The sequence below is a fragment of the Nicotiana tabacum genome, chromosome 23 (assembly GCF_000715075.1).
Source record: "Nicotiana tabacum cultivar K326 chromosome 23, ASM71507v2, whole genome shotgun sequence".
Classification (NCBI taxonomy): domain Eukaryota; kingdom Viridiplantae; phylum Streptophyta; class Magnoliopsida; order Solanales; family Solanaceae; genus Nicotiana; species Nicotiana tabacum.
Window position 1 is genome coordinate 4439203 of NC_134102.1, and position 7668 is coordinate 4446870.

Genomic DNA, 7668 nt, shown 5'->3' on the forward strand with positions numbered 1-7668 from the left:
TGTATCGTATGGCACCATCTGAGTTAAAAGAATTGAAAGAGCAACTTCAGGAACTCCTTTAAAAGGGGTTTATTAGGCCTAGTGTGTCACCTTGGGGTGCACCGGTTCTGTTTGGGAAAACGAAAGATGGTACTATGTGGATGTGCATTGATTATAGGTAGTTGAACAAAGTTACAATCAAGAATAAATATCCATTATCGCGTATTGATGATTTATTTGACCAGCTTCAGGGAGCGAGTGTGTTCTCGAAAATTTATTTGAGGGTATGGGTATCACCAATTAAAAATTTGAGATTCGGATATTCTAAAGACGGCATTCAGGACTCGTTATGGCCACTATGAATTTCTTGTGATGTCTTTTGGGCTAACCAATGCCTTATCAGCATTTATGCATTTGATGAATAGTGTATTTCAGCCATATCTTGATTTATTTGTCGTGGTATTCATTGATGATATTCTGGTGTACTCATGTAGCCAGGAGGAGCATGCACAACACTTGGGTATTGTATTACAGAGGTTGAGAGAGGAGAAACTTTATGCCAAATTCTCTAAGTGTGAGTTCTGGCTTAGTTCGGTGGAGTTCTTGGGACATATAGTGTCCAGTGAAGGTATTAAGGTGGATCCAAATAAAATAGAGGCAGTTCAGAATTGGCCCAGACCATCCTCAGTTACTGAGATTCGGAGTTTTCTCGACTTGGCCAATTATTATCATCATTTTGTGGAGGGTTTCTCGTCTATTGCACCGCCTATGACTAAATTGACTTAGAAAGGTGCTCCGTTCAAGTGGTCGGATAAATGTGAAGAGAGCTTTCAGAAGCTCAAGACAGCTTTGACTACAGCTCCAGTATTGGTGTTGCTTACGGGTTCAGAGTCTTATACTGTGTATTGTGATGCGTCGCGGATTGGTCTCGGCGCAGTACTTATGCAAGACGGTAGGGTGATTGCCTATGCGTCCAGAAAGTTAAAGGTACATGAGAAGAATTATCCAGTCCACGATCTTGAGTTAGCATCTATTGTTCATGCCTTGAAAATTTGGCGGCATTACTTGTACGGTGTCCAGTGTGAGGTATATACCGATCATTGGAGTCTACAACATTTTTCTAAACAGAAGGATCTTAACTTGCGGCAGTGAAGGTGGTTGGAGTTGCTTAAGGATTATGATATCACCATTCTCTATCATCCCGGAAAGGCCAATGTGGTGGCCGATGCCTTGAATCGTAAGGAAGAGATTTTGGGCAGCTTAGCATACTTACCGGTAGAAGAGAGGCCTTTAGCCTTGGAGGTTCAGTCCTTGGCTAATCAGTTTGTTAGATTGGATGTTTCCGAGCCGAATAGAGTTTTGGCCTGTGTGGTTTCTCGGTCTTTTTTATATGATTGCATCAAAGAGCACCACTATGATGATCCACATCTGTTTGTCCTTAAGGACACGGTTCAGCACGGTGATGCTAAGGAAGTCACTATTGGAGATGATGGTGTCTTACAGATGTAGGGCAAGCTATGTGTACCTAATATAGATGGGTTGCGTGAGCTGATTCTCCGGGAAGCTCACAATTTGCGGTACTCTATTCATCCAGGCGCCGCGAAGATGTATAAGGATTTGAGACAGCACTATTGGTAGAGGCGAATGAAGAAATATATAGTTGGGTTTTTATCTCGGTGTTTAAATTATCAATAGGTAAAGTACGAGCACCAGAGACCGAGCGGATTGCTACAGAGACTTGAAATTCCAGAGTGGAAGTGGGAGCGTATTACCATGGACTTCGTAGTTAGACTCTCATGGACTTTGAGAAAGTTTGATGTTGTTAGGGTGATAGTAGATCGGTTGACCAAGTCCACACATTTTATTCCAGTCGGTACTAATTATTATTCGAAGCGGTTGGTTGGGATTTATATTCGTGAGATTTTTCGCCTACACGATGTACCGGTGTCCATTATTTTAGATCGGGGTACGCAGTTTACCTCACAGTTTTGGAGGGCAGTGGAGCAAGAATTGGGCACACAGGTTCAGTTGAGTACAGCATTTCACCATCAGATGGACGAATAGTCCGAGCGCACTATTCAGATATTGGAGGATATGCTACGCACTTGTGTCATTGACTTTGGGGTTCATGGGATCAATTTCTGCCACTCGTAGAGTTTGCTTACAATAATAACTACCAGTCAAGCATTCAGATGGCTCCGTATGAAGCTTTATATGGAGACGGTGTCGGTCTCCGGTGGGTTGGTTTGAGCTGGGTGAGGTTAGGCTATTGGGTACTAACTTGGTTCAGGATTCTTTAGAGAAGGTCAAAGTGATTTAGGAATGGCTTCGCACGGCACAGTCTAGACAGAAGAGTTATACCGACAGAAAGGTTCGTGATGTTGTTCACATGGTTGGGGAGAAGGTTCTGCTCAAGATTTCATCCATTAAAGGTGTGTTGAGGTTCGGGAAAAAGGGCAAGTTGAGCCCTCGATATATTGGGGCTTTTGAGATACTTAAGAAAATTGGGGAGGTGGCTTATGAACTTGCTTTGCCACCTAGTCTATCAGGTGTTCATCCAGTGTTCCATGTATCCATGCTCTGAAAGTATGTCGAGGATCCATCTCACATTCTGGATTTCAGTATAGTACAGTTGGACGGTACTTTGACTTATGATGTGGAGCCGGTGGCTATTTTAGACCGGCAGGTTCGAAAGCTGAGATCAAAGAGCATAACATTAGTGAAGGTGCGGTGGAAAGGCCAGCCAGTCGAAGAAGCTACTTGGGAGACTGAGCAGGAGATGTGGAACAAATATCCACACTTATTTGAGACTCCGGGTATTATTCTAAACCCGTTCGAGGACAAACGTTTGTTTAAGAGGGGGAGAATGTAACGACCCGGCCGGTCGTTTTGAATATTATAAACTCGTTCCCCCATTTACTGCTCAATTTAAGTCTTGCAATTAATTTATGACTTATCGGGTTAGTTGGTTCGACTCTGGAAGGAACTCGAAGTGAAATGAGACACTTAGTCTCATAATTAAAAATTTAAGTTAGAAAAGTAGACCGGATATGGACCTATGTGTAAATGACCACGGATTTGAATTTTGATGATTCCAATAGCTCCATATGGTAATTTTGGGCCTAGGAGCGTGTCCGGAATATTATTTGGAAGTCCGTAAAGGAATTAGGCTTGAAATGCCGAAAGTTTAATTTTTTTAAAAGCTTGACCGGGTGGTTGACTTTTTGATATCGGGGTAGGAATCCGATTCTGAAAATTGGAATACCTCTGTTATGTCATTTATGACTTGTATGCAAAATTTGAGGTCAATTAGACGTTATTTGATAGGTTCCGAAGTCGTTTATAGAAATTAGAAATTTCAAAGTTCATTAGGCTTGAATTGGGTGTAATTCATGGTTTTAGCGTTGTTTTAGGTTATTTGAGGGATCGACTAAGTTCGTATGATGTTTTAGAACTTGTTGGTATATTTGGTTGAGGTCCCGAGGGGCTCGGGTGAGTTTCGGATGGTTAACGGGTTGGATTTTGGACTTGGAACTTTGCTGAAAATTTTCTGATGCATCATCTGGTTTCCTTCATCGCGTTCGCGAGTGGAGCCTCGCGTTCGCGAAGAGGAACTGAGAGGCTGGCAATATTTGCTCTTCACATTCGCGTAGTGAGGGGGTGTCGCGTTCGCGTAGGGAGGGGGAATGAAGCATCGCGTTCACAATGGGTTGAACGCGTTCACGTAGAAGGCATTGAGGCAAAGGCATTTTGTGCTTCGCGAACGCGAGGGTGATGTCACGTTCGCGAAGGAGGAATTTGGACGGGAGCTATTTTGTGCTTCGCGAATGCGAGGCACTGACCGCATTCACGAAGAAGAAAAGCCTGGGCAGTGAGTTTAAGTTATTTGGAGCTCGGATTGAGGCGATATTTGGGTGATTTTAAGAGGAAACAACGGGGTAAGTGTTCTTAACTCAATATTGGTTAAATTACCCAAATCCATGGTCGTTTTTATCATTTAATTGGTGAATTGAGTTGGGAAAGTTTGAAAACCCTCTTGGTTTAAATTGAAGATTTGAGGGTCGAGTTGGGGTCGGATTTTGGTAAAATTGGTATGGTTAGACTCGTGGTTGAATGATCTTCCGGATTTTGTAACCTTTGTCGAGTTTTGAGACGTGGGCCCCACGGGCAATGTTTGAGCTAATTTTCGGATTTTGATGAAAAATCATTATTTTCTTATGGAATTAATTCCACTGAATTTTATTTACGGAAACAAATTATTTATGACCAGATTCGAGGCGTTTGGAGACCAATTCATGAGGAAAGGACATTGCAGAATAAGAATTTCACGGCTTGATGTAAGTAACAGTTTTAAATCTGGTCCTGAGGGTATGAAACCCCGGATTTTTGGTATCATGCGATTATTTTGGAGGTGACGCACATGTTAGGTGACAGGCGTGTGGGCTCGCACCGAGGGGATTGTGACTTGGTCCGTCCCGAAAAACTGTAAAGTTGAATAATTTGTTGTTAGCTATATGCTCTCTATGTGTTGATAAAATTTAACTGTAAATCATGTTAGAAATCATGCTTAGGCTATGTGATAGTACTGTTGGGACTCCCAGAGGTCGCGTACTCTTTGAATTGCCTGCTAAATGTACTTAGTCTCAGTTTTTACTTGCACATTTTATCTCAGTCTCTGTTATTATTATTGATACATCATATCATTGTTGTTTGGGCTGATTTCATGATTTTTGAGAGCCCGGGAGACTGGAGATATTTATGACTGAGTAAGGCCGAGGGCCTGATTTTGAGATATTGATACTATAACATGTGAGTTGTCCATGCAGCACGTGAGTTGGCCGTGCAGATCCTTATATTATACTATAGCACGTGAGTTGACTGTGCGGATCCTTATATTATACTATAGCACGTGAGTTGGCCGTGCGGATCCTTATATTATACTATAGCACGTGAGTTGTCCGTGCGGATCCAGATATTTATATTATGGCACGTGAGTTGTCCGTGCAACACGTGAGTTGTCCGTGCAGATTATAGCGCTTGGGTTGTAGGAGCCCCTCCGGAGTCGGTACACCCCCAGTGAGCGCAGGTACCCATTGAGAGAGTGATGAGGGCTGGGAGCCCAGTGAGTGATTGTTGTCCTAAGAGGTTGTACTTGATTTCCATTTGTTGTTGCACTTAGTTGCTATCTGTCATTGTTGTGAAATCTCTGAAAGATTGTTGATATACGGATTACATGAACAGGAACTGTATAAAAATTGATTTGACATTAAACTGCCAGATTTGATAGCATGTCTATTCTTTGCTGGAATTACTGGAAATGAACCATAACTGTGTAGCTCGTTACTATCTTCAGTTCCTTATTTATTATTGTTACTTGCTGAGTTGGTTGTACTCATACTACACCCTGCACTTCGTGTGCAGATCCAGGTATTCCCGGACTTAGCGGGTGTTGATCCTTTTCGCGCGGTTGATTTTCAGGAGATTTTGAGGTAGTTGCCGTGTTTTGCAGACCTTGTCTCTCCTTCTTAATTTCTTTGTTCACTGTATTTGGTCTCAGACTATTATAGACTATATTTTCCAGACTTGTATTCATATTAGATGCTCATGTACTCAGTGACACTAGGTTTTGGGGAGTGTTTGTATTGTATTTAAATATTATATTTTCAATATTAAGAGAAATTGTGGTTTATTGAGATTTTCGGCTTGCCTAGTATTGAGATAGGCACCATCACGACGGGTGGGATTTTGGGTCGTGACAAGTTAGTATTAGAGCCTAGGTTACATAGGTCTCACGAGTCATGAGCAAGTTTAGTAGAGTCTTGCGGATCGGTACGGAGACGTTTTTACTTATCTTCGAGAGGCTGCAAAACCCTTAGGAAAATTTCACTTTCTTGTATTTTGTCGTGCGAATTTGTTGATTCTGGAAACTATATTTCTGCTATTCTATTCTCTCATAGATGGTGAGGACACGTACTACCGGATCGGACGGTCAGCCACCAGTTAGGGCCACGAATAGGTCGGGGCCATGGTAGAGGTCGGGGCCGAGGTAGAGGTGTAACTCGTACCATAGTTGGAATAGCAGTTGTAGTACCACATATTGTTCCAGCATAGGAGAAGATTCCAAATGTAGTTGAGCCGACAGGATCAGCTCAGGCACCAGCTGTGCCCATTGAGATTGCAGGCATTCAGGAGACTTTGGCCCAGATATTGGCAGCCTACACTTGCCTTGATCAGGTGGTTTCGGCTCAGGCCGCACCTGCCACTTCTCAGGTTGGGGGAGGTACTCATACCCCCGTTTCCCGTACTCCAGACCAGGTAGTACAGGGACTTCAGATACCGGGGGCACTACCAGCTCAGTCGGTTGTAGCTACTCAGGTCCCGGTAGTTCCTGTTATGGCAGATGATGAGCAGAGGAGACTTGAGAGATTTAAGAGGCTTCGACATCCACCATTTAGTAGTACTGAGTCAGAGGATACTCAGGATTTTCTGGATAGGTGTCAACGGATGCTTCAGACAGCGGATATTCTGGAGACCAGTGGGGTCTCATTCACTACTTTTCAGTTTTCTGGGTCTGCACTCAGATGGTGGGAGACTTATGAGAGACGTAGGCCTGTTGGCGCAGCACCCCTTACTTGGCATCAGTTCTCCGTGGTCTTTTTGGAGAAGTTCGTACTTCAGTCCCGCAGAGAAGAGCTGCGCAGACAGTTTGAGCAGCTTCGCTAGGGTGATATGTCTGTGACGCGGTACGAGATGAGATTTTCTGAGTTGGCTCGTCACGCAGTCTGGTTGGTTCCCACTGATAGGGAGAGGATTAAGAGGTTCATTGATGGCCTCACATATCATCTGCGATTACTTATGACTAGGGAGAGAGTATCCGGTGCTACTTTTGATGAGGTAGTGGACATTGCTCGGCAGATAGAGATGGTTCGTAGCCAGGAACGTGGAGAGAGAGAGGCTGAGAGGCCTCGTGGTTTGAGTGATTACAACGGTGTTCGTTCAGGGGGTCAGTTTCACTGTGGTAGGGGTCGTTCTTACAGACACGCTCAGACGGGTCGTCCAGCTCATCGTGGTGCATCAGCTAGCCATGGTTCTTACAATGCTCACTCAAGCTAGTCTTCATTCAGTTCACTACCAGCGCAGAGTTCTCATCATGCCTCATCCGCACAGGCTTCTGCAGGTCATCCCTCGGATTATCAGGAGCAGCAGTTCCGTTAGAGGAAGGGTTGTTTTGAGTGCAGAGAATTTGATCATTTCAAGAGAGAGTGTCCTAGGTTGTTGAGTGGGGTTTCACAACAGAGTTCTCGACCGACGGCGATAAAAGAATATCAAATTATATCAAATATGATAAAAGAATAATAATAACTATGATAAAAGAATATCAGATGCCATATATATTTATATTAAATAACGTTCACAAAAATATGTTCAAATTATCAAGTATGAGATTGGATCTAGAGCATATCTGCTATATCCCCGACATATGGAATGTCATCAGTTCAGTTGAGCCTCACCAAAATCTTGCAGACTTTCTTATATGGAAACTTTTGGTGAATTGTTGAAAAGGAAAATGAAAGCAGAGAGAACATGTTTAGTAGCCTTCCTAACACTAATTTTATGGCGCAAATCGAACTGTATTGAAGGATTCGGATGAATGCTTCAAAAAGCACATGAATATGTAGTCTGGTGAGA